The 27,945-nt window shown below is 42.1% G+C and overlaps 1 protein-coding gene across 3 annotated transcripts in view; it reads left to right on the top strand.

Moving 5' to 3' along the window:
* Window positions 1-27,945, top strand: part of ASTN2 (astrotactin 2) — a gene marked incomplete at both ends in the record, with an annotated part of 911,329 nt that overhangs the window by 232,025 nt on the left and 651,359 nt on the right. The gene's annotated exons all lie outside the window — the stretch shown is intronic.

Here is a 27,945-nt window from a genome sequence, read left to right on the forward strand (position 1 = left end):
TACTGTTGCTCAAGATGGCAGGCCAGAAAGTTTCAGGGTGAATGGGACCTTTGTTGAGAGGATGGGGAGGGCAGGACTTTATTGAATCCCTGTAGGAGCCCAGCTGCTGTCCTATACATTATCTCAGTGAGCCATTTGTAATTAACCCTGAGGGGAAGGCAGATGGAAGAATTGGCTAGGAAAGCAGTACTGCTGCTACTAGTGATAAAGATGACAGCTAACTTCCACTTAGTGATAATCAGTGTCTGGGAACATTCCAGAAATTATGTCATTTACACCTCACATCAACCCTATGAGTTACCTACTAATATTGCCCCACCTTACAAAGCAGGAGACTGAAGCTAAGAAGGGTTGAATAATATGTCCAAAGTGACACAGGAGAAAGTGGCTGAGCCAGGTTAAAACTCTGGCATGAGAGCTACCATGCTAAGGGGCCGAGCTGGAATGTGAACACATGACACCACACTGAATTACATGATCCTTGGGAAGGCGCTGAGCTCCTGCAGTCCCAGGGATAGAGCTGAAGCATAGTGCCCATGAGCTTGCGTCCCTCACAAATATGGCAAGAAAAATAGGTAACTAACATCTGTTCTCCAAGGCAGGATGCTGCTACAGAGTAATTCTGAGCTTCCAAATCGGCAGAAGGGACTTTGCAACAGGAAGACCCCAGTTTTTTTAGAGTGTTTTGAGTGGTCCCCAGGGGTGCAGGGAACTCATGTTTGGTGTCAATAAAGCACTCTAGGGTGACAGAGAACTGAGGAGCTGTTTATTAACTCACCCTTCTGACGTCCCCTGTGAATGCCATGTAAATGTCCCCCTAGTGCAGCTTTTTCTAAAATTTCAGAGCTCTTTCATAGTCAACACCTTATTCAGTGCCTCATCTTGGTGTTCAGACTTCTTTACACAGAGACTCTAGCCTGTTTCCACCTCCCTCATCTTCACCTCTACTCATCCATCCCCTCTTCAAGCCACATCAGTCTTCCTGATGTCTCCAAAACACCTCATTCTCACATACCTTCCTGCTTGCGTGCCTACCCTCCCCTTCCATTCTCTACACAGCTTTCACTCTGTTGTGACCACAGTTCCATGCTTAAAGTTTTGCAGAGTTCTCACTGCTCTTGATCCTCATCCACTATGCTCCAGCCACAGTGACCACCTTTCTGTTCTTCAAACTTGCTAGGCTTCTTCCACCACAGGCTATTTGCATTTGCCATGATTACCATTGTCTGCAAAAATCCCTCTCTTTCCTTCCCCGATCTGTCATGGCTGATTCCTCCTCATCATTCTGGTCTCAGCTTAAATACTACTTCATCCGACAAAGCTCTTTTTCCTATGAGTTCTCCCCTTTCGTCTTCTGTAACAGCACTTTTTTATTATTTTGATTAATCTATTAAATATTTTACTTCTTCCTAGACTCAGGGTTCCATGAGATCATGTCCCAGGTCTATTTGCATTGTTCTGTGACTGTCAGAGTGACTGGTACATAAAAGATGTTACAATATGTGTTGGGTCAATAGATGGAGGAATGGATATGTGAATGAATGGATAGGGAGATATCTTAGTGTCTTTCCACAAGCTGGTAACCTCTGCATAGACTCTTTATCCTTTTTGTGAACTGTATGAACTGTGTTTAGTATTTTCAAATCAATGATTTGCTGAATCTTCCCATCCATCTCACAAGGCAGAAATTATCCTTATCAAAATTTAGAGATCATCCCAAAGTTATACAGTTAAAAGTAATGGAATCATAATTTGAACCCAGCTTTGTCTAATTCCCAAACCCAAGCATGTTCTGAAGGTTGCACAGCATAATCCTGTCCATTTATTTGATCAGGAGAGGTAAGACATGGGTTTAGATGAGTTGTGTTTCTCAAGTGTTGAATACCAACCACAATGAGAGATATATTTTGCTATGGCCACACACACATTCTTTTTTAAATTACAGTTGATTTACAATGTTTCAAGTATAGAGCAAAGTGATTCAGTTATATATACCTATATATGTCTATTCTTTTTTACATTCTTTTCCATTATAGGTTATTACAAGTTATTGAATGTAATTCCCTGTGCTATATAGTAGGTGCTTGTTGTTTGTCTGTTTTATATATAGTAGTGTGTATCTGTTAATCCCAGATTCCTAGTTTATCCCCCCCCCCATCCTTCCCCTTTGGTAACCATAAGTTTGTTTTCTGTGTCTTTGAGTTTTGTAAGTAGGTTCATTTCTATCATTTTTTTTTAGATTCCACATATAAGTGATATTATTTGATATTTGTCTTTCTCTCACTTCACTTAATATGATAATCTCTAAGTCCATCCATGTTGCTGCAAGTGGGCATTATTTCATTCTTTTTTATGGCTGAGTAATATTCCATTGTATATATGTGTGTATTCCACATCTTCTTTATCCATTCATCTGTCGATGGACACAGGTTGCTTCCATGTCTTGTAAATATTGCTGCTATTGTAGATAGTACTTCTATGAACATTGGGATGCACGTATCTTTTCAAATTAGAGTTTTCATCTTTTCCAGATATATGCCCAGGAGTGGGATTCCTGGATCATATGGTAACTCTACCTTTAGTTTTTTAAGGAACCTCCATACTGTTCTCCAAAGCGGCTGTACCAATTTACATTCCCACCAACAGTGCAAGAGGGTTCCCTTTTCTCCACACCCACTCCAGCATTTATTATTCGTAGACTTTTTGATGATGGCCATTCTAACCAGTTGAGGTGATTCCTTATTGTAGTTTTGATTTGCATTTCTCTAATAGTTAGTGACATTGAGCATCTTTTCATGTGCCTGTTGGCCATCTGTAGATGGCCTTCTTGGAGACATGTTCTTGTGAATGTGTGTCTTCTTTGGAGACATGTGTTCTTGTGACTGTGTGTCTGTGTGTCTCTGAAAGAAGTTTGGCAAAAGCATCCTTCCCCTGTTACCTGTGGCGTGCTCTGATATTTTCTATTATTTTTTGTCATCTCTTTGATGCTGGTGTGAACCACTGAATTGATTTCACAGTTTATGAGGAGGTCATAACCTAAAGTTCAAAGACCTTTCAGCCTCAGAGAGGCTGCATTGTGCTGGGGTATCCACAGGGGGACAGATCCCTGGTCACTGGGTCTGTGATAGCTTCCTGGAGGTGTTCCTTACCTGGAGAGCTGAAGGATGAAGATAATTAGACTCAAGGTAAGGGGTTGGTAGAGGAACTAGGAATGGTGCTTGAGACAGGCAAGGCCCGCATGATGGCTTTATGTCTTACACCACTGTCCCTGTGGCCAACCCACTGGGGTTTTTCACCCAACCCTCTGGCCCGCTGGTCCCATCGTCTCCATACTTTCTCTTGAAACTGCTCAACCTGCCCTCCCAAAGGATCCTTTGTATCACCTTTATCTTGTTTCCTTGTATATTTTCTCTTCTGCCCTCACCCCCCACCCCCAAAGTTCTCCACTTCTGCTCGCTGCTGAGAAAACTGCACCCATCCATTAAGGTGCAGCTCAACAGCTCCCTCTTCCCAGTTGTCCTGGAGCCCAGAAGGAGCTTCTCAAAGAGCTTGCGGAAACTCCTTCCTAACTGCAACTCCCATTTTGACAGTGCCTTCAGGGTGCTGCCTGGGCTACCCGGGGACAAGAGGAAAGCAGAATGGGCAGCATCATTTTCAACTGGTTTACACACTGGGATTCCACTTAAGATTATTTTTGAAAGATGGGCAATCCAGCATAAAAAGAAGAAAGGTTTGGATATGACTTTCTTCCTCCAAACTCCCCTGATGTCCTTATACCAAACTGCCTTTCCCCTCTCGTTGTTCAAAACACCTTTTGAAGTCTGCGTTGGAAACTGTTCCAGGGGCTGTTTGGTGGTCCTTCTGTCTCCTGTGCACCTCCATCAGCCATCTGAAGAAAGCTGACAGTTTAGTCCCTGCATCTTCTCTTTGGGTACACCTCCCCCTCACTGCTCAGTCATTCATTTATTTAACAGATCTTTACTGGGCACCTACTGTGTGCAAGGCACTGTGTTTAATGCAGAAGATACAAAGCAAAAATGGAAAATAGTTTTCTCCTAGAAGCTCACAGTTTAGAGGGGTATAAAACAGTAATAGCTGCTTTCTTTTATATAGTCCTTTAACATTTATAGAATGGTTTCATAAACATTATATGATAAACCCTGTGTGTTACCGAATCCTTTTGAGAGACAAAGGACCTTACTCGGGCTCAGAGAAGTTAAATCACATCCCACAGTACTTAAACCTGCATCTCTTAAGTTCAGGTTCACTACTGTCTTCATTTATCCCTGCAGCATCCTGAATATCAAATTGTTTAACTTGTTACATCCACATTGCCTTCCCACTCTTAATTTTGAAGATCATAAACTCCTAGTGTTCGGAAGTATTCACACAGGATGGGGTAGCCATTTGTCAAGGATGGGGTTGCACGGTTGGAGATTTACATGCAATTTAAGTCATCCCTCTAATTCTCAGATTGTAAAAGGGGGCTGAGATGTGTTTGAAAATATAGGTTCCTTAAAACTAGTTAGCCTGGAAAGTGTCCAGAATTGAGTCTTTTTTATTTTCTTTCTCTTTGAACTGCAACTGATCACTTGTAGAATGGTAGAAAGTTCATTTTTGCTCCAGTTAATCATACCACATAGTGGAGTTAACAGGGCTACGGAAGACCAGACCCTGGCTCTACGACAGAGCTTTTGGACTTGATTTCTAAGCCCCTCCCCTCCTGGACCTTGGTCCTGGTGCCTAAAAGCCTAGGCTGGCAAAGCGGGAGCCAGCAGTGTCTCCAAAAGACAGGAGCTCAGCATCCCCAGACAGCCATCCTCTGAGCTGTCTCCACACTCTCTAAAATAAGATAGAGATAGAGATTTGTTATGGAATCACAAACAGGAATGTCACCAAAGCTGTCACCAGAGTCCCTTAAAATGTCACTTCCCGGCATTAATTGCACAATAGCAAAACAAACGGGTGTGCTCTGAACATTTGCTCTCCCCCTCCTGCCTCGTGATCGTCTCCCTACCTCCCTGTCTCCCCTCTCTCCGGACTCCCTCAGACCCCGCCCCCCTCCTCTTGGTCTCCGGGGACCCTCGGGGCATTCTAATTTGATTAGACTGTGCCCTGGGAGGCAGCCCCACCGCACACTGACAGATGAGGGTGAAGGAGGTTTGATAAATGTCAGGGGCTGAAGAGACTGTTCCCTGATTGATCAGAGCTGGAGCAATTTCCCAGTAGTCAAGGGACTCTCTGCCTCCCATCCTGGCCTCCCTTGAAATGGCTGGAAATCACCCAGTGGGGGCCTGACTGTCACACAGGGAGTCCAGGCAGCTCAGCTGCAAGTCCCCACAGGGACTCAGCCTGCCTCTGGCTTCCGTACCCTCGTCCACCTTGGGGATGCAATAAAATGCCATCCTTGTCCACAATTATGATTCATCCTTATTTTTCCTAATACTTCCTGGTTATAAAAGTTATATATGCTTAATTTAGAAAACTTAAAAAAATAAAGTATAGATTATCACTTTTCAGAATACCTCAGTAAATTGCCACAGTAACTTCTTACCATTTTTTCCTTTTTTCATCTTCTTTTACGTATTGAAAGCAAAAACCTATATTATTTTACATGTTATACTTTTATTAAATATCATATTTCAATATGTTTATCTTTCCATTGTAAAACTATCTCACAGTTGATTTATTGATGAACATTTCAGTTGCTTTTTTTTTTCCCCTTGCTATTTTGTTTTCATCAGCAACAAACATTTTTGTACTTAAATTTGTTTTTCACCATTCTGGTTTATTTCCTCAGGGTATATTTCCAGGAGTAGAATTACTGGGTAAAATGGTCTGAATGTTTTAAAGTTTTTGATATATGTTTAGCTCAACAGCCCTGGTGTCAGGAAGTCTCAGTAAACATTTCTGAAATAGGGAAACATTTGTTCATCCACATTTTCATTCATTAATTCAACAAGCTTTAATGAAGTACCTACTATATGTCAGGCACTAATTAGGGTGAGGATAAAGCAGTGAATAAAATATATACAAATCTATTTCTATTGAGCTTTTTATTGCATGTGGAAAGACCATAAACAGATGAACAAGAAAAAATATATAGAATATATAAATACAAAATATAAATATGTTATAAATGTATATTTTGTAAGAATAAATAATATGTAAGTATATAAAATATATATTACATACATAATATCAAATCATGACAGTTACGGTGGGGAAGAAACAAAAGTAGGAATGGAATTAGGACCCTCAGGAAAGGTCTCACTGATGAGGCACTATTTGAAAACTAATCTGTAGTAGATGAAGAAGTAAGCACTTTGGATATTTGAGGAAAGAGCTTTTCAGGCAGTGGGAGTAGCAAGTGTAAAGACCCTGTGCTAGGAGCACAGCATGCTGGGAGCATTCAGGAATAGGAAGGAGCAGTATGAAGAAGACAGTGGTAGAATACATTGGGTCACAGAGACGTTGAAAAGCAGGGCAGAATCTAACCTTATCTGTTCACACTAATTTTGATATCTTGGACCAGTCGCTTCATTTTGCTAACCCAGTGGTTCTCAACCAGGGGTGATTTTTATCACCTCCCCCCCCCCTTAATGGGGACATTTGACAATGTCTGGAGACATTTTGGTTTGTCATGACTGGGAAAGGGTGGAGAATGCTACCGGCATCTAGTCCTGGACGCCAGGGATGCTGGTAAACGCCCTACCATGCGCAGGAAAGCTCCTCACGGTAAAGAATTGTGCAGCTCAAAACGTCAGGAGTGCCAAGATTGAGAAACCCTGCTCCAAGCTGTAGTTGTCACATTGGTAAAATGGAGAAGCCAATTTCACAAGAATGTTGGAGAAACAGGCAATTGTAGAGGTGACTCCATTTTGTAAACTAACACACTAGACACACATAGTGCGGTGGTAATGTTGTTGCATTGTTATTTTTTTTTATCATCTTCTGTAAGGTTTTGTTTTGAGGGAGCTACCTCAGGGCCTTTGCATCACGGAACAGTTCTTCCCCCAGGTATCTGCATGGTTTATTCCGCAGGTACCTCCAGGCAAATCTTTCCTTATATCTCACCTTGTCACTGAGGCCATCTCTGGCCACCCCATATGAAACAGCACAATATACACGATCACACGTACACATGCCATACTCTCTATTCTCCTGTACTTCCTCTTCATAGCCTTTGTCACCCTTTGATCCATCATAAATATTTGTGTGTTTGTTGTCTGCCTCCCCCAGGTATTTTGTCTGTTTTGTTCAGTGCTGTTCACTTGTTTAGAACAGTGCCTGGCACAGAGCAGACAATAAATAAATAACTTCTTGAATGAATGGATAAATTGAATGAGTAAATGAGTCAGTGCATGGCTGACAGTGAGCGTTTTCTTCAGCTTGCTTAGGATTCAAAGAATGGACTGTGTGGTTTAGCTAATGCAGGTTTATTTTTAGTTGCAATAGGAGTAATATTAGCTAGCCTGTATGGACCAAGCTCTGTGATCAGCACTCAATAAATATTTATACATTTAATCCTCAAAAAATTTGGTGTGGTCAGTACCTCTAATTGCCCCCTTTTTCAGATGAGCCAGCTGGGACTGGGAGAGCTCAGGTAATTTGCCCCAGATCACGTGCCAGAATTTGTACCTAGATCTGCGTGACCTTGAAATGCTCATTTCTCACCAGTACTCTGCTGCCTTTACTACTGGAGAACACAGGGTCCAGGGATAATGTAAAACAGCCTCGGGCTTCATGGAGAAGGAGCCATTGTTAGGATATAATAAAAATTGGCACATTGTTTCTGCCATTGTTTAGCTCTGCTAAATTCATGAATGGGTGTCTCTCTCTGCGACCCATTTGCCTCCATCTGGTAATGACCTCTCTTTATCTCCTAGGCTGTGCATGCCCACTGCTTGCTTTTACTGCCTCACAGCTTCTGCGCCTGGCTCCTCTGTGTTCCTTGTGAGATACGCGCTCTTTGTCTCTATCTTCTTGTGTTTCCTATTCAAATAGCCCATGAAAGAATCTGTCACATTCGATATTGAAAGTCCTAATGGGCAAATTCTCACACCAGGCCACACCACCACCCACCCGTGAATCTGGGGCTGTCTGCCTCTGCTCAGATGTGGAGCTCTGGTCCCATGAGCTTTGCCAAGATGGTGGAGTCTTGGAGTCCCCAGCAGGGCACCCTCTGGGTGATGAAGCACCTGCATCTACTTTTCACTAAAGCAGGCATCTGGGAGTATGATGCCTCAGACCATCATATCCTGTCCAGAACAATGGGGAGTACATCTGCTTAGAGCTGGGCTGGTGTGTTTGCTTCAAAAGAGCCTGGTTTGTGAGTAACTCAGCTTAGTGAAGAGGTAAATCAGAGAGTGACAGATTATTTTACAAAAGCATTCACCACAGGATCCCTTTCAGTACATAGCACCCCATCAGTGCATGGAAAAGAAGGTAGGATTTAACCAACTTTTTTTTTTTTTTAATAAATTTATTTATTTATTTATTTTTGGCTGTGTTGGGTCTTCGTTGCTGCACGTGGGCTTTCTCTAGTTGCAGTGAGAGGGCGCGACTCTTTCTTGCGGTGCACGGGCTTCTCATTGTGGTGGCTTCTCTTCTTCTGTTATAGAGCGTGGGCTCTAGGCACGCAGGCTTCAGTAGTTCTGGCACGCGGGCTCAGTAGTTGTGGCTTGTGGGCTCTAGAGCACAGGCTCAGTAGTTGGGGTGCACGGGCTTATTTGCTCCGCGGCTTGTGGGATCTTCCCGGACCAGGGATCGAACCCGTGTCCCCTGCATTGGCAGGCGGATTCTTAACCACTGCGCCACCAGGGAAGTCCCTTAACCTACTTTTAGCCTACCAAAATGTTAAAATGTTTAAACCAAAGCAAAACCATAACGGCATGGCTTTCCAAGAAATAGCAGCAGGGTGATGGGTTTGGAATGGGGCAGATGTGGGTGTGAATCATGTCCCCACATAACACCTCGATCTTGGACAAGTTAACTAACCACTTTAAGTCTCAGATTCCTCCTCTGTGAAACTGATTTAATAATTGTGTCAGATTCCTAGGGTTGTTTCGAGAATGAAATTCAGTAATATGTGAATAGCTCTGTGCAGAGGCCATCTGCCATAAATATTCATGGTCTTGGAAAAATCTTATTTCCTTCCTGAAACTCAGTCTTGCCATCTGTATAATGAGCAGCTTGGACCTTTGCTGTTCAATTTCTACCCCTTTTGATACTGACCAGGGTTCTTGGCCTTCCCCGATCAATAGGAATTGATAAGAGGCAAGACAAGAAATTCAGGCAAGGCTTTATTGGGCCCCTGCTGTAGTAGGGGGGAGCAAAAACAAGTGACACGTTCCCTTGCTCACTTCCCTAGAGGGGGCAAGGTGGTTCCTTATATGGGTTGAGGGTAGGGGCGGGTCCAGGGGTCGGGCCAGAGCGGGGGCTTAGGTGATCTGCCCACCCCCTTGGTGGGGGTGTGTGCAGGGGCCATGCGCAGTACCCTACTTTTGCTCCTGACCCCCTGTTTTTGCTCCCAGCTCTTCAGAAGTGGCAGTTGGTTTCCAGCCTTTCTGTATCTTGTTGTCCATAATTTGCCCCGACTGTGCATGCACGCAGTTATTTTTAGTCCCTTATAGTTTCTTTGTATTCTGTTGCCGGAGAAGACTCTTGTCCAGGTTCAAGCCCTGCGGCAAACGGTCCCAGATCCCAGCCTGTCTCACTTTCACCAGAATTCTGGGGCTGTGGATGCATGGGACCAGTGGAAACTGAGCTAGAACTCAGTGCCACATGGCTCGTTGGCACGACTGATGGTGTGTGAGTAGGTTGGAGAGGGTATTAGAAAAACCAGGAGGTCTCTAAGAGGAAGACTTTCTCTCATGCAAACCCTTATCTCCTCATACTTCCTTGGACAGAAATGATGCAGAAAGAAAAGGGGCACCAGTCACTTGCATTCTAGCTGGGCTAATAGCTGGCAGAGGCCAGTCTCAAGCTCTTTTTATAGCCTCCTGGCTGCAGGACTCTTCCCTAAGTGTCCCAAGGAAGTCGGCAAAGAGAGATATCACTTCCTCATCATTTCCCTTGTGAATGAAGCCTTCCGAGACCAGATGCATCCACTTCATTATAATTATGTTAAGTGCCGCCTGATTGGCGCAGTTCATACCCCTCTGGAAAGCAGCCTCACCAGTGGACAAAAAGGCAGCCTGCTTGGGCTCAGCACAGCTCCCTCTCATTCAGCTGTGTCCTTGGCAATGACTGCTTGTGGTACCCAAGGATCTCCTCTGGAGAAGAGGAAACAGTGGTGAGCGGAGGGGAGGGCACTGGCTTTAGCAGGGCGTGTGGCCTGAGCTGAGTCTTCCCTGCTGGGCCTCTCAGCCTGATGATCAGATGAGACCTCTACACCCTCATCCAGCTCTTAACCTGTCAGTATCTCAGGAGGCAGGTGACCTTGATATCCTTACAGGGGATGCTCCTGGGTACTATAGGTTAATTTGGTCCTGGGGGTTCTGAATGTGTGGGACCCTGTGTCCTCACCTTGTAAGAAAATGAGGTTTGCCTCACCCTTCAGAAGGGCCAGAGCAGGGTAGAAACTATTCTGATATCAAGGGCTACATCTTGTAACCTCAGTTTTCTATGCATGGGTTTGTGGAAGGGGGATGTGAGTTTCCAGAATTAAGAGAGTGTGGCTGGTAAGCCAGCAAAGACTCCACGGGAGTATTTAAGGCTGAGAAAAATCCAAGAGGGAAGGTGTAGGGATGGAGCTGAGATCTCTCTGAAGTCTGGTGGGTAGGCATGTGGCTCTGGAGCTAGGCTGCCCCAGTTGACTCCTGATACTTTCTGAGAGTTACTAGGTGTGCATAACATTGACATAGGAGTAAATGTCCCCGTCTCTCACTGTCCTCATCTTTAAAATCGGGGAAGTCAGAGTTGCATCCATGAGGTGTCAGACTAAATGACTTAAAACATGTCACAGGGCTTAGAAGAGTGCTTTCTACAAAGAAAAGCCTCCATTCATGTTACTTATTATCATGTTGAGAATCTTCTGCAAGTCGATTAGGCATTTTGTAAAGCTGCTTCATTTAGTTCTCACAGCTACTCAGCAATTCATTTGTTCATTCATTTACCAAAGACTCATTAGGATAGAGCAGCAAAAGTGACCGGCATGACCCTGCCCTGAGAGACATTGTCCTTTAATGGGAACCCAGGCTTGAGACCTGAACTGAATTATCACAGTTACTAATTTAACCAACACGAAGCCGCCAGGAAAAACATGTGCTGAGCGTTCTTGGGGAGGAGAGGGGGTACTTGGCCTCAGTTTGGCTGTTCAGGAAGTCCTTTCTGAGAAAGGAGGAATTAAGGTGAAGTCAGAAGGAGGCACAGTGTTTGGCCAGATGAAGGACTGAAGAACAGCAGAAGAACTTTTGCAAAGAAAAAGCCTGGCCCGTTCCATGGCCTGGTGGGCCAGTGTGACTAGAACACAGTGAGGGAATGGGCCAGAGTGCTCTATTACACATAGATGGGGAAACTGAGGCACGAAAAGTTAAGTATCTTTCCAGAGGTGACCTACCTGGCATGGAAGGGTTGGGTTGTGCCTGAGATGGAAGCTTTCCTTCCTGCTTCATTAGGGAGGATACCGGGGAGGCTGGTTCTGGCTTGCTTGTACAGGGAATGGAGAGCAGCTGTGTCTGAGCTGAGGGATGTTGTGGACAGAGGGCAGTGACTTAGAAGGTGGTGGGGTGGGCCTCGAGTTTCCCAGCTGAGTTTGGACCTTATCTGTTCTAATTCCCTTAGGGTTACAGGCTAGAACTGGATTAATTTCTGAATAACCTTATCCATGCTCCAGGGTTTAATATCTCCTGTGTCCCCTGGGTCATCCTTGGCATGAGAATCCCCTGCTCAGATCAGCAGTATAAAGTGTTTTCAGTTTTTCATAGTTGTGTGTGTGTGTCTTTGTGTGTGTGTGTGTGTGTGTGTGTGTGTGTGTGTGTGTCTGTGTCTGTGTGGTTTTCTGCCCCAGAGCTTGCTGGCTTCACTGAGGGAAACGCATGGGACGTGGGTGAAATCTGATTTATTTTTTGGGAAGGCATGCAGTACAAAGTCATTTCTCTCCCTGCATAAATATGCATGAGGCTGGCCTGCACTCTCCTCCTCAGGAAGCATGGGTTGTGTTGGGGCAGAGGGAGAGCCCCACGTGACTGGTGTCTCGGCCCTGCCCATGGCTGCTGGCACCCCATTAATCACGGGGGAGCACAGCCTCATGAACTGTGAAATTGGCAGCCCCCTGACAGCTCTGGGGCCAGCAGAGCAGGGACTCTGTTTCACAGCTGGAAGGCGGCAGTGTGGAGTGGGCAAGGAGGGTGCCGGGCTTAGTGGGCCAGTGCAGCCATGCTTCCCTCCTGGCCTTCCCAGACCCCAAATGAGCCTTGCTGTTGATTAAGGGGAGACACGGGGAGAAAGAGAGAGAGAGGAGTAGGCAAGAGAAGGAACACCCTGAATGATAATGGCCATCATAACGCATGCTTATTGAGTACCTGCTGTCTACTGAGGTCCAGGCACTCACTATGCTATGCACTTTTGATGCATTTCTTTATTTAATCCCCACAAATATCCTACATGGTATCATTGTGAGCTCCATTTTACAGACCAGGAAAAATGGGACTCAGAGAGATGAACTGTTGGGTCTTCCCTGGCAGTCTGGTGGTTAAGGCTCCGTGCTTCCAATGCAGGGGGCACAGGTTTGATCCCTGGTTGGGGAACTAAGATTCTACATGCCAAAAAATTTGGTGTGGCCAAAAAAGAAGAGAGAGAGAGAGAGAGAGAGAGATGAACAGCTTCAAGCTGAAAGATGTAATAGATCTAGGATTGAGACATATGTCTGTATGTCTGTCTGGCTTCAGAGTCTGCATTTTGTAGCCACTGCACCATCCTGTACTCTAGTATGCTTTTAAAACAAAAAAAGCAAGAGAGAAGTGTCTTATTCATTCAGTGGCCACCTGCAGAGTGTACACTCCATGCAGAGACTCGAGTCACTGTGCCAAGTGCTGGGGTTCTCTGGGGATGAACATCTTTGACAGTTCATGGTGTGTGAGAGATTTGGTTCAACAGGTTTGCACAGCAGTATGACATATATTTGAGAGTGGAGCCCGTGTATAATCTTAGCTCTGGCATTTACCAGCTCTGTGGCCTGGGGCAAGTTATTTAACCTCTCTGGGCTGCAGTTTCCCCATCTCTAAAACAGTTATACCGGAAAACCCAGATTAAAAAATTGCTTTGAGGATTGAATGAGGTGTGTGCCATGTAAGGTATTTAGAACAGTGCTTGGTGCCTGGTGAGAAGCCCATAAACTACTGCTGGCAAGGTGCTGGAACGTGGCAATGAACAGATATTCCAGGAGCACACAGGAAACAGCATTTAAACATGCCGAGGGGGCTAGGGAAGGCTTCCCTCTGGAGGTGACATCTTGTAGATAAGAAGCTCATCAGTTAACCCAAGGGGCAAGGGGAGGGGATGTGCAAAGTCCCTGAGGCACCCAAGAAGGAAGGGCACATTCTAGGAGCTGCAAGAAGTCCACAGTGGCTGGAGCAAGGGGACATGCGCAGGAATAGCAGACTGGAGAGGAACACAGGGGCCAGACCGCAGGGGCCTTGGACTTTATCTGGAAGGGACTGGGCAGTCATAAAAAACTTTTGAATAGGGAGTGTCATGCCCAGATATTTTCCTTCTCAGAAAGATGGCTGAAGAGGCAGGATAAGCATAGATAAGAATAAGGGCAGGGAGACTGGTGACAGACTGCCTCCGTGATTCAAATGAGACATGAGGAGTTGGGATGCCTCAGTAGGTGCCACAGTGTTTATGTGGGAATGGACCTCCCTGAGTTTGACTCAGAGCTCTTCTGCAGATGTGCCATGTGAGTTGACTTAGCCACCCTGCTGTGGACCTCAGTTCTCCCATCTGTTAAATGAGACCCAGTGATCTCTGAGGGGACATCCACCTCCAACTTCTTTTTTTTTTTTTTTTTTTTTTTGCGGTACACGGGTCTCTCACTGTTGTGGCCTCTCCCGTTGCGGAGCACAGGCTCCAGACGCGCAGGCTCAGCGGCCATGGCTCATGGGCCCAGCTGCTCCGCGGCATGTGGGATCTTCCCGGACCGGGGCACGAACCCGTGTCCCCTGCATCGGCAGGCAGACTCTCGACCACTGTGCCACCAGGGAAGCCCCACCTCCAACTTCTTATATCGTTGGGAGGAAAGGTAAAGAGGATGGAGCTGTCTGAAGTGAGAAGATGGCTAAATAAAAGGAAGAGAGAGTAAGATAAGTCCCTAACCACAGATTTTGCACAGATCTGAGTGACAGATCTGCAGTAGGGCAGGGAGGGAAACCTGGGGTTGGAGACACAAGAGTCAGACAGAAACACCATGCCGCCGCCCTTCCCCAGCAAGCCTGGATTGCAGCAGGCAGTCAGGGAGGGGACATCCCTGGTGTCCTTATGTTGCACCTTGATTTATTGAGGGAAAGAAGGAAATAGAGGGCAAAGGAGAGATGCAAGAATGGAAGGCAACTGAGAAAAAGGTGAGAGACTTCCCTTTAGAAGAAGGGAGAATATCCCCCATCTCTTTCTTTCTTTCTTTTTTTAAAAAATAAATTTATTTATTCATTTATATTCGGCCGCGTTGGGTCTTCGTTGCTGCACGCGGGCTTTCTCTAGTTGCAGCGAGCGGGGGCTGCTCTTTGTTGCGGTGCACGGGCTTGTCATTGCGGTGGCTTCTCTTGTTGCGGAGCATGGGCTCTAGGCACACGGGCTTCAGTAGGGCTCTAGAGCGCAGGCTCAGTAGTTGTGGCTCACGGGCTTAGTTGCTCCACGGCGTTGGGATCTTCCTGGACCAGGGATCGAACCCGTGTGCCCTGCATTGGCAGGCGGATTCTTAACCACTGCGCCACCAGGGAAGCCGCCCCCCCGACCCCCCCGTCTCTTTCCTATCGCTATAAACCATGGGGTCTTGTATTAGGATGACATCTCACAGTACATAGTCTATTTTACCTCTTGGAAAGACTGTTCCAGCATGTTGGAGACCCCAGAGAGTTGGAATCTGAGATCTGTCCCAGCACTTGGAATACTTCCTGGCATATAGTAAGTCCTCAATACATATTGGTTAAATAAATAAAATAAATGAGCTGATGGAGTCAATGTAGATTGTAAAGGGTTGTGCACATGTGAATTAATCTGTTACTGCTCTTACTGGGGACTCTCCATATTGTCTACCATGTTGACAAAAAGTAAAGGGAGGAGAAGGCTGAAAGGGCTGTGAGAGCACAGGAGGCAGCTCAGCCTGCATCCTCAGCCGTTAGCCTCCCGCCCAGCCAGCCCTGTCTGCGGGTGGCGGCCCAGGAGCAGCCCGGCCGCGGTGGTGTGGATCTAACAACTTAATTAGAGCTGGTGCCACTGGCGCAGCCCAGCTGGGCCCAGCCCTCTCCCCCTGCGGGTGACATGTTGTCAGTGTTCGGTTCTCTGATTCCTTGTGGGCTCCTTCTCTGGGGCCTTGTTAATTAGATCTAAGTGCAAGGGGTCTGGTGCCAGGCTGGGTAGACCTTGAGGACCCCATTCTTGGGACCCAAGAACCTTACCCTTTCAGAACATAAGCGACGTCACTTCTCTGCTTGCCCCGAGCAGATAGTTATGGGCGTTGGGGAAATTGCTGTCACTTTTTCTCTGTGATGTCCCCTGACATTGCACGCACAGTTGTTCTTCTTGTCCTTAGGAACCCAGAGTGAAGCCAATCTACCCTATGATGCTGTCAGGGTTGGGCACACGGACATGTCTAAAAGAGTGTCCAGGAGTCACAATCATAAATCCCAACTAAATTCTCTCCCTCCCTTCCTTTTCTTCTGTTCACCAACACTCATTGAGCACCTCCTGTATGCCAGGCATGTTTCCGATGGTGGGGACAGAGCAGTCCTCAAAGTAGACACAAGTCTTTGTGCTCACTAGCTAACGTTCTAATGGGGCGGTGGGGGAAAAGACAGACATTCTACAAGAATCCACTTGTAGAAACTTCAATGCAGGGCCGTGGTAAGTGAATGATGGGTAGGGGCATAAAGAGTGAGAAGAGTTGGATTCGGCTATTACAGAGAAGATGGCCAATCTGAGAACATAACTCCCAAGGCTATGAGATGGGTTCCAACAATGGGAGACACAGTGGGGATGGAGCAGAATGAGAAAGGGGGAGAATTATAGGCTGTGAGATTGGAAACTTCACGAGGGGCCAGATCACCCCAGGCCTTAGGGGTGATAATGAAGAGCTGGGATTTTCTAGGTGTGATTTGCAGGCACTGGAGGGTGTAGAACAAGGCAGCGGCAAGTTCAGATTCCTGTTACTGATTGGAGTATAGAGACTGTAGGGCACCAGGAGCGTGGAAGCTGGGAGAACAGTTAGGCGATTGCTGCATATAACAATAACAATAGTCAATGCCATGCACACAACTGGTACTTATTGTGTGCTCTGTGTTAATTACATTAACAGTCCTCCCAAATTAAGAATACTCAGTGCTGAGAATTTATATCCATGGTTCACTGAATGAGAATAAACAGTTTGTTCACTCCTTTCCAAAGTAGGGGGATTTTAATGTTTGAGTTGTTTCATGTTTCAGTTTTCCCCTAAAATTATTTGCAAAATTGGGGATATCTTCAATTTTGTGACAAAAAGGATCCACAGCTTTGTCACTCGATGAAAAAGCTCCCAGACATAAGCAGGAGTCAGGAGCTCGTTTCAGTTGCTGGAAAAGTCAGACCTTCAGGCAGCTACACACCCGGACCACTTTACTTTAAGATCATAAAACAACTTTTATGTAACTGGCTTTGCTATAATGACATTAATACAGGGTAATGGAGAGCCAGACAGTCTAAGTTCTCTTCCAGGCTTTTCCACATCATAGCTATGGGATTGAGGTAAACTGTTTACCTCTTTTCCCCTCAATTTCCTTATACATGAAATGGCGATCATAAAATCAGGCTAGTTTTAAGTATTAAATAAGCTATAAAGCATGAACTGTTTAGAACCGTGGCTTGGCCTACACAGGGACTGCTTTTGTCATTAGCCCTTGCTGCAGTTCACTCGGAGAAGGTCTAGTTGAGTATATTGTTTAATAACTTACACAGGGCAGCAAATAATGAACTTTGACCTCAGGAATCAGAACCCAGATCCCCGTGTTCCCTGGCTAGGTGATTATTTTAGTGTTATGGACATTCGAGTCTTGTAACCAGTTTTCCGTCTCTGTGCTGTCCGCTGGGATGCTCAGAGTATCACGTGAAACTGAAACTCTAGGAAGTTGTTAATTTTTATGTGTTAATTCTGAGTACTGCTCTTTCCCTTGGGTTCTTCTTTATATCGTTATATCTATTGTTTTTTTCGTGGATTACATCTTTTTTTTAAAATCCTCCTAGAATATATTTTATTTTAGAACAATGAGCTACTTTAACCATGCAATAAAGTAAGTGTATAATATACAATGCATGTACATACATAATATATATAAATATATACATTATATATACAGTATATATATTCTTACCACTGAATTAGAACAAATATAAATATTTTGTAGTATCCATCAGATATATTTTTATAAATAAAATACTAAATTACACGGCTAAATCATTTCCTCCACTGATTACATGCCTCGCTACCCCAGAGTTTGTGTTTCCCTCTATTTGAATGTTTATACTTTGACTTCTTGATCATATCTGGGCTGGTCTCCCATGCTTTTAAATTTTCTATTTTATCACACTCCCACCAGCAGTGTATAAAATCTACTGTTTTCCCAAATTCTTAACAACACTTATTATCAGACAGTTTATACTTTGCCTGTCTGTAAGATATGAAATTATGATTTCAGTGGTGATTTAATTTTCATGTCAGAGATTCCTAGAGGTTAAAGTATATGTTCTTATATTAAGTTTTATTTTTCTGTCAATTTACTCATTTATATCTACTGCACATTTTTCTAGTGGGTTGTTTTTTTTCTTATTGATAATAATAAAATTAGCAAAAATAAGTAGCCCTTTGTCATTTGAAAATATATTCTTCCAATTTATGCCTTAACATATTGATTTTGTTAGGAGAATCATTTCCTCATTTCGACAATTTTCATTATAATGCCATAAAAATATTATTTCTAGTTTATAATTCTTGTGAATGATGGAAAAATATCTTTCACTCTCTTAATGTCTTAATGATGTTCCTGTATTTCCTTCTAAATTATTAAGATTTGGCTTGCTACATATGGGTCTTTAGACATGGGTTTGTTTGTATATGGTATAATTTAGAGGCCTAATGGCTTTATTTTTCACATGGATAGCTAGTTTTTCTGCCCACTCCCCTAGGAGTCCATCTTTACATCTTTACTCCACTGGTTCATAATATTGCTGTCACGTAATAACAAGTTCATGTATGTGGAGGACAGTTTCTGAGCTCTCTCTTCTTTTTCACTGGCATACTTACTGATCCGTGCTCTAGTAACATGCTGCTTTTAATTATTAGAGTTCTATAATGTCTTGGTATCAGATAGGGCAGTGCCCCCTCACTGTTCTCACTTAAGTATCCTGGCTGTTCTTTTCTCTTGACTCTTCTGTGTGAATTTTAAGATTGACTCTTCTGTGTGAATTTTAAGATAAATTTCTTCTATTTTAGGAAATGTCTTGCTGTGATTGGTATAGTGTTTGCATTGAATTTACAGATCGATTTGCAAAATTCATAAAACTCAGACTTCCTATCCATGAAATAATAGGTCTCTTTCTTTAGGTCTTCTTTTATGTCTTTGAATAGAGTTTTAGAAACTTATCTATACACCTATCATACCGTTTTTATTATATTTAATTTCTAGGAGCATCCCCACTTTCTATTATTATTGCAAATTGTATCTTTTCATTTTTATTACATTTCTTAATTGTTGCTTTCTTGTGTATAGATATACTAGGTTTTCATTGATCTTGAATCCGGAAAATATGATTAATTATTTTATTACTTTTTGCCTATAGATTTTTCTGTGTAAAAAAATTATATAATATACCATTAACAGTCATTTTGCAGATCTGTATGTCTTGTATTTGTTTTCTCTTGTCTTACTGCACTTACAGTCATTTTTGTTCCTGACTTTAAAGGGAAGAATCCTAAAACTCTTCCATTACGTATTATGTGTCTGTAGGTTTTCCGTAGATAATCAAATAGTAAAAGCTAGTAAGCTTTTAATAATAAGGAAATTTCTCTTCTATTCCTAGTATATTAAGAATTAAAAAAGTCATGATTGAAGGTGACATGTCACTAAACAGTCTTTCTGCATCAAGTGAGATGATCATATTTTCTCTGTTAACCTGATTGTGTAGTGTCTGTATATACATGCACATTCTACACATATACATATATATTCTATTAGTAAACCATCCTTATATTTTTTAACATCTTTGACAAGTTTCAATACCAACATTATTCTAGCTTCATAAAATATGAGATTAAGCAGCTTTCCCTTTTATTCTATCATGCTGTTATATATAACTATTCAAATGTACAACTACTGTATGAAATGAGAGCTATCTCATTCTAGCATTTGTTAGAATTAATGCTTCAGTCTATCTGGGCCTGACATTTGTCCGTCTGTATGTTAGATGGTAAGTTCTGTCTACTGATTCAAATACTTATATGGCTATTTCAGTTGTCTATTTCTTCTTAAGTCAATTTTGGATACTCTTCCTTAGAGTCATTGGTTTTTGTCTACATTGTCCCATTTATGGACGTAATGTTTTGTGTTTTCAGTCTTATGTGTTAAATATTTGGCAAATAGTATTATATATGTATGTATGTGTATTGTGTGTGTGTGATAAGTATGAGTGCATATGCATATCTCCCAAATATTTACCATACCTATAATTATATCCTCATTTTAATTCCAGACGTGGGTTTATTTGGGCCTCTTCTCTCAATCTTTTTGGTGTTATATCTATTTTATTAATATTTTTTTTAATTAGGCTACAGTTTGTTGAAACTCTATGCTATTTCTTTTCTATATTATTAATTTCTGCTATCTTAATTATTTTCTTTATATCCTTTATTATTACTCCATTATTCTTTTGTAAACTATTGAATTAAAAGCCTAGGTCATTAATTTTCAAATTTTCACTCACTAATATTTGCATTAGGTATTTAACTTTATTCTATGTATTGTTTTAATCTCTAGGGGTCAGGTTTTGCTATATAATGTGCCTGCCGTTATTTAGTCCTAAATATTTTTTAAATTTCTTTTTCTTTGAACAATTAACTATATCAAATGTTTTTTGTTTAAATCTCTAAATATACATTTTAAAAGCTTTTTCCTGTTATTGACACTAATTTTATTATACTTTGTCAGAAAATATGACCTGGATACTATCCTTGCTTATTTGTTGAGACTTACTTTGTACCCTGGGACATGGCTACTTTTTATAAATGATTCCTATGTATTTGAGAAGCATCATGTATTTTCTAATGGTCAGACAAAATATTCATGTATAACCATTAGATCCTGCCTCTTAATTTTATTGACCAAAATGTCCATGTCCAAAGTTTTGTCTGCTTTATATATATATTTTGGTTCTTCTTGTTTCTGAGACAGATGTGCTAAAATCTCCCAATCAAAATCTAGGCAGGTAGGCTGGTTAATTTCACTTACTTCTGACAATTTGTGTTGTTTTAGGACTACATTGCTAAGTGAATAAAGTTTTGGATTGCTAATGTTTTGTAGGGAGTTGATCTTTTATCATTAAATCATTAATATCTTTATTGCTGTTGGTGCTTACTGATTTTCTTTTAGTTAGTATTTCTCTAGGATATATTGTTTCATCCCTTGTCTTATAAATGAAGGAGCTAGGACTTGGAAAACAAGTAAGTTAGTCAGCTCATAAGAGAATCGGGAATAAAATCTAGGATTATCTGGCAGGAAATAGATAACTGGTAGATGTTTAGCTGAGTCTGATTTTACACGATTTGGTCCGTGGTCAGATCACTTCAGGTCAGAGGCTCTGTAATGGTGGCCAGAGTGAGGTGAGCAAGGATTTCTAATGTCAGTTTCAGGAAAGCCAGGACTTATCCCTGCTTTGTCCACTGCTTCATTCCAAGCACCTAGAACACTGCCTGGCACTTAGCAGGTGCTCAAAAAATATGTATTGAATGAATGAATTGTTGAATGGAATCTTCTCAGCAGGGCATTTTGTGATGCCTTTTGCCCATTTGTGAAAGGCTTGGATGGGCTTGCCCCCTACCCTGCCATTTACAAGCTACAGGAGCCCTCACAAATCATGACCACCTTTCTGAGCATCAGTGTAGCCGCTGCAGAAATGGACACCATAGGGATTTTCCTCCCTACGTTGCCTCAAGCTGCTTGTGAGGACCATATGATGTAATGCAAGTAATAAATTAATAGTCCTAGCTAATGTTTGAAGGATAAAGCAGTTAAAGTCTGTAAACTGCACAAATCTTAAGTATATCCTTGATACTTTTTTTTTTTAACATATGCATATATTCATGTTACCACCATCCAGGTGAAGATTTAGATTGTACCTGCCAAAACATGGGCCACTAGCCACATGTAGCCATTTAAATTTAAGGTAGTTAAAACTGATTAAACTCAAACAACCAGTTCCTTGGTCACACAGACCACATTTCAGATACTGAGCAGTCACCTGTACCTTTGGTTTTATACGGTGCCTACTGCCTTGCACAGCACAGAATGTGAACAACATTATTATCACAGAAAGTTCTACTGGGCAGCTGTATGACAGGCTCTCAAAAGTAACCAATATTCTGACTTTTACCATCAGTTGTTTTTTCCTATTCTATATGTATATGGGATCCTACACTGTTCACTCTTTTGTGTCCAGCTTTTTTTTAGTCAACGTATCATGTGCAAGATTCATGCAGAGATACTCGTCTCCCTTGTCTTGTAGTTTGGTGTTTACCTCCCTCCTCCCTCCTTGGGCTGGGAGCTCCCTCCCTTCCCTGGGAGGTGCATTAGAAACTGTCTCATTCACCTTTGACATCTTTGTCCCCCACTAGGGCTGGCACAGCCCCCATGTGACACATAGCAGGTGTCCTCAGATTGTTCGTTAAAATGTTCTTTGCCAAGGGTTGGCTCTATGAGAAAGCATGTGCTGGCAATGCTAAGCCCATCTTTCTGGTGGCTCCCTTCTGCTGCATCATCCTGTCAATGTTTGGGGGAGCAGCCTGGTTGTTTTTTTCTGGTCTGTGTTTTAATAATTAATACCTTCTGCTTGGAAGTGAAGTTCATCCAAGAACAATCACAAGCAAATGAAAGCTAAGCTATGAAATCATGGTGGAGAGAGAAAACAGGGAGTCACTATAAATAACCCCCAAGCCCACATGCCTTTTTTTTTTTTTTTTGACTCTCACACACAACTATAAATGTTTGATGAAGCACTTTACTTATTTATAAATCCTGTCACAGCAAACAGAGGCATTTGCACCAAGTTCCCCTCCCCACAGCAAATAGCTACATTTGGAAGACAGAAAGACCCCCTGGGTAGAAAATGAATGAGATTTTTCTTCTTCTTCTTCTTCTTCCTTTTTCTTCCCCCTGAGACAAAAGGGATTTAGCTATGCTCTAATACTCCCATTAGCAGCCTCTATTTATAATCAGTACCGTTTATTGAACACCTACTCTGTGCCAGGAAATCTATGTAGTGATTTCCCAGGGTATTACCTTAATTCTCTCAGCTCTTAAAGTAGGCATTATTATCCCCATTTCACAGTCGAGGGAATTGAGGCTCCAAGAGGATGTGTATTGTCCGAGATCACATCAGCAATTAACTGACAGAGGCAAAACTCAGAAGCATGCTTGCCGTTCTTTAAACAGTTTTCTAAACTGCAGTTAGGTTCAATTTATTGAGTCGTGGTCAGCAGTTAAACATATGGAAAAACAAAACTGCAATGAAATAAGAGAACAGTAGAGTAAGAGAGAATAAAAAACCAGTATAGTATATCATATTAGTATTGCTTCATGCAGCTTTTGTTCAGTTGGGTCGCAATTTAAAATGCATGTTTTACTATGGGTTCCATTCTGGCAAGTTAGAAAGGAGCTGCTGTGATGACTGAATGCTTCCTCTGCCCTGAAGGTACGAGCCTGATGTCTAAGGATGGACTTCAGGGCATGTGTACCCAGAAACCAGTGGGGTTATAGACCAATGTCTTCCACCGAGCGTTTTTCTAAGGAAAGGACTCTAACTTACACTAGATTCCCTAGGATGTTGCGTTCCCACCTCCAAGTATAAGTTAAGAATCCCCACATGAGGGACTGTACCCACAGGCTGTCACACTACCTTTTTTCTTGTGGAAATGAAGATATTGATAAAGCAACTTTTATTCCCATTAATTTAACATGCACAAGTTGTGAAGCATTTGCACACTCACCTCTTCTTAGCTTCCCCATCATCCTCAGAGCTCCTCCCACTATCATTTTAGCCCCTCCTCCCTCTTCTTAGCCCCTCCTACTATCCTCTTAACTCTTCCCTGCAAGTCTGAATGTGAGGCAGAAGAAGGTTTGAACCAAGGACCTACTGCATAAAACAGGGAACTGTACTCAATATTTTGTTATAACCTATAAGGGAAAATAATCTGAAAAACTGTTTATATAGTTGGACCCTGAAAACTCCATATACGTGTCCAACTATATATATAGTTTTTCAGATTATTTTCCCTTATAGGTTTTATATATATATGTATATATATATATATAGCTGAATAACTTTGCTGTACACCTGAAACTAACACAACATTGTAAATCAACTATACTTCAATAAAATAAAATTTAAAAAACAAAAAACTTCCAGTTATAAGATAAATAAGTTCTGGGGATGTAAAGTATATAGCATGGTGACTATAGTTAACAATACTGTGTTGTATATTTGAAAGTTGCTAGATCTTAAAAGTTCTCATCACAAGGAAAAAAAATGTAACTATGTGAGGTGATGGATGTTAATTAGACTTATTGTGATGATCATCTTGCAATATACACATATCAGAGCATTATGTTGTACACTTTAAACTTATATAGTATATCAGTATCTCAATAAAACTGGAAAAAATATATGAAATAAAAGAAAAAATATTCCTAAAAAAAGAAAAAAAGGTTTATAACCCCCATTTTATTTTATTTTTATTTTTTTAAACATCTTTATTGGAGTATAATTGCTTTACAGTGTTGTGTTAGTTTCTGTTCTAAAACAAAGTGAATCAGCGATATGCATACGTATATCCCCATATCCCCTCCCTCTTGTGTCTCCCTCCCACCCTCCTTATCCTACCCCTCTAGGTGGTCAGAAAGCACAGAGCTGATCTCCCTGTGCCATGCGGCTGCTTCCCACTAGCTATCTATTTTACATTTCGTAGTGTATATATGTCCATGCCACTCTCTCACTTGATCCCAGCTTACCCTTCCCCCTCGCCGTGTCCTCAAGTCCATTCTCTACGTCTGTGTCTTTATTCCTGTCCTGCCGCTAGGTTCATCAGAGCCACTTTTTTTTTAGACTCCATATATATGTGTTCTCATACAGTATTTGTTTTTCTCTTTCTGACTTACTTCACTCTGTATGACAGTCTCTAGGTCCATCCACCTCACTACAAATAACTCAATTTAGTTTGTTTTTGTGACTGAGTAATATTCCATTGTATATATGTGACACATCTTCTTTATCCATTCATCTGTCAGTGGACACTTAGGTTGCTTCCGCATCCTGGCTATTGTAAATAGTGCTGCAGTGAACATTGTGGTACATGACTCTTTTTGAATTATGGTTTTCTCAGGGTATATGCCCAGTAGTGGGATTGCTCTGTAACCCTCATTTTAGAGGTAAGGAAATTGAGTCTCAAAGAAGCTGACTTGGTTAGTGGTCCCTGTTAATGGTCTTAACCTTGCCATACTGCCCACTGCCCTGTGGTCCTTTCTCCTCAAAGCTACTCAGCTAATATTTCTAAAATGTAGATAAGTCCTTATTACTCTCATGACTAAAATCCAGTGCTTTTAGGATAAAGGCCAAGTCAGATGCCAGCTAAAATATTCTTTCCTCAGGAGAAAGTTTGCTGACCACCCAGATCACATCAGATTTCCCTGTTGTATGCTCAGACAGCCTCCTATGCAGGACCTGCCACTCATGAAATTACTTGAATTGACGTCTAGCTCCCTTTCCAGAATATAAGTCCCATCAGAATAGGGTCAATGTCTTCTTTGTTCAGAGCCTAGTATATAATAGGTGCTTAATATTTACTGAATGGATGATTTTGTTTTGTTTTTCTGACTCACAGTCTGTTTTGTCCACTACGTACAGGTTCAAGAGAGACGGTAATTTAATATTTCTGCTAAATTTTTCAAATTCTCAGAAAGTCTTTCCTTGATACTATGTTCAGCATGTGCTGTAAATTGATTTGGGCCATTGTTCCTTTCCTTGGTGTCATGTCGTATGTGGGGAAAAATGGTTAAAATAAAGGGAGGAAAACAATGGTTTAAGGAATTTATTTAAGTCACTCCAAAATTTCCAAGACACTAAAATATGTAATTGCTAAATAGTGTTTTAATGATTTAATTGTAGATGACTCAGAACTATACGGGTTTCATTTCTCTTTAAACTCACAAGAATTTAGCAATTAAGGAAAGATGTTTTCAGGAAAAGAAAAACATAATGTGATCAAAACAAGATAGATAGATAGACAGATATAGAGAAAGATGTAGATAGTATATTGTGCTTGTCATGAAATTTGGGGATTTTGCAGGGTCCAACTGGTAGTACTTTTCTCTATTTGTCAATCCTACCTCTCCAAATCCCATGTTATATTTTGATTTAGTTTGGTTTTACCTTTTTAGCTTATCTTTCTTTTTTAAAAAACATATTTTATTTGTTTATGTTTTCTTTTAATTTTCTATAATTTTAAAGGTTACTTTCCATTTACAGTTATTACCAAATATTGGCTGTATTCCTCGTGTTGTACAGCAGATCCTTGAGCGCATCTTACACCCAATAGTTTGAGTCCTCACTCTCCCACCCCTGTAATGCCCCACACACACACACTGGTTAACTTCTAGTTTGTTCTCTATGTCTGTGAGTCTGCTTCTTTTTTTTGTTATATTCACTAGTTTGTTGTATATTTTTTAGATCCACAAGTAGGTGATATCATACAGTATTTGTCTTTCTCTGACTTCTTTCACTTAGCATAGTACCCTCCAAGTATGTCTATGTTGCTGCATGTGGCATTATTTCATTCTTTGTTTATTGCTGAGTAATAGTCCTGTGTGTGTGTGTGTGTGTGTGTACACACACACACACACACACACACACCCCACATCTTCTTTACCTGTTCTTCTGTTGTTGGACACTTAGGTTGCTTCCATATCTTGGCAATTGTAAATAATGCTGCTGTGAACATTGGGGTGCATGTATCAAAAATAGGTTATCCTTCTAAATGAAAAAAAATAAAAGAAGTATCTACTATGTGCATAGTGATTGGAAGTTTTAACAGGAATCTCTCATATGTGACCTTTTATCTTCTCACCAATCCACTGTAGCAGAAAGAATGGATGTTTTCAACATCACTTGGCCTTTGAGGAAAATGAGGCCCAGAGGGGAGGAGTCGAACATCAGATTACGTGCCTGGTACTGGGTTGGGCTTTTAGACTTGGGCTGTCTTCTTTGATTCTTGGGAAGTTCGCAGTTTGTGGAAAAGATCTTGAACCATAAGCATATTCTATGAGAGGAGAATTAGGTGGTGCTATTCTGTTTAAAAGGGGGACCCACCTGGTTCAGAGGATCAGCAAAGATTTTTCTAAATAGCAGAGAGCTTACTGAAGAGCTGAAGGACAAGTAGTACTTAGCTAGGGGAAACCAGGGCATGGGAAGATGCTGCGAGAACTTGGGTTTGGCTGGGTGTGGCTCACAAAAGAGACATAACAGTGAATGGTGAGGAGGCTGTTGTGGGTGAGGTTATAAAGGGCTTTCCCTGCAAACCATGTATGAGCACTTGACGTTGTTCTCAGGTCTTTCGGGAGCCGTGAAAGGTCTTTAAACTGCTGAGTCAAAAGATCCCATTTGCATTCTGCAGATCAGATGGACTACAGTGGGGAGGGTGGGTTGGAGAGGGTGAGACTAGGGAGGGGAGAGGCAGTGGAAGCAGCCAGAGGATTCGCAGGGCAAGAGGAACAGCCCCGTAGGCCCTGGGCTCCTCCACGTGACTTGACCCTTCAGACTCCATATCTGCATCTTTGTCTCCCTCTTTCCAGCCCACTGTTTCTAAATGAACACACTCTAAAGCCGCAGAGTGTTATGCATGTGATATTATCATCAGCACCATTATTTATTTTATTGATAAGACCCAATGCCCGTGCATTGGGGAACCAGTTACCTGAGTAAGTTAAGAACTATTCGTTCTAAGTGCTAAAACGATGATTTTTAGTCCATGATTATGTTCCCGAGGTTTAGAAACCTCAAATAATCAGTGCTTCTTCCAGTGCAGATGTTCCTATAATAATAGCTTTTCCTTAAAAAAACAGAAACAAAAACTGGATCTTATTTTGTGTTAGGCAGCATACTGATGCTTCTACATCTAGTTTCTTATTTCATCTTCCAACCAATTTTATGGGGAGGTGGTATTATCCCATTTTGATAGACATGGAGAGTAGTGTTCAAGAAGTGTGAAGTGACTTGTTCAGCAAATCACAGCTGAATGTGTGGAGAAAAGGGACCATGTTTTGCCACTGGAATTTCAAGTATCTGTGGTGAGCAGGGTTTTGGGCAAAGGGTTTGTGGGGAATATAGAGTGAACATGCATGGCCCTTGCTCTTGGGAACCCGCAGCCTCATGGCACAAATGGTTCATTCCTGGGAGTAACTGTCGAACATCCATGCTGTAGAGGGCTGTGTTCCATGA

The sequence above is a fragment of the Grampus griseus genome, assembly GCF_964374135.1.
Source record: "Grampus griseus genome assembly, chromosome: 6".
Lineage (NCBI taxonomy): Eukaryota > Metazoa > Chordata > Mammalia > Artiodactyla > Delphinidae > Grampus > Grampus griseus.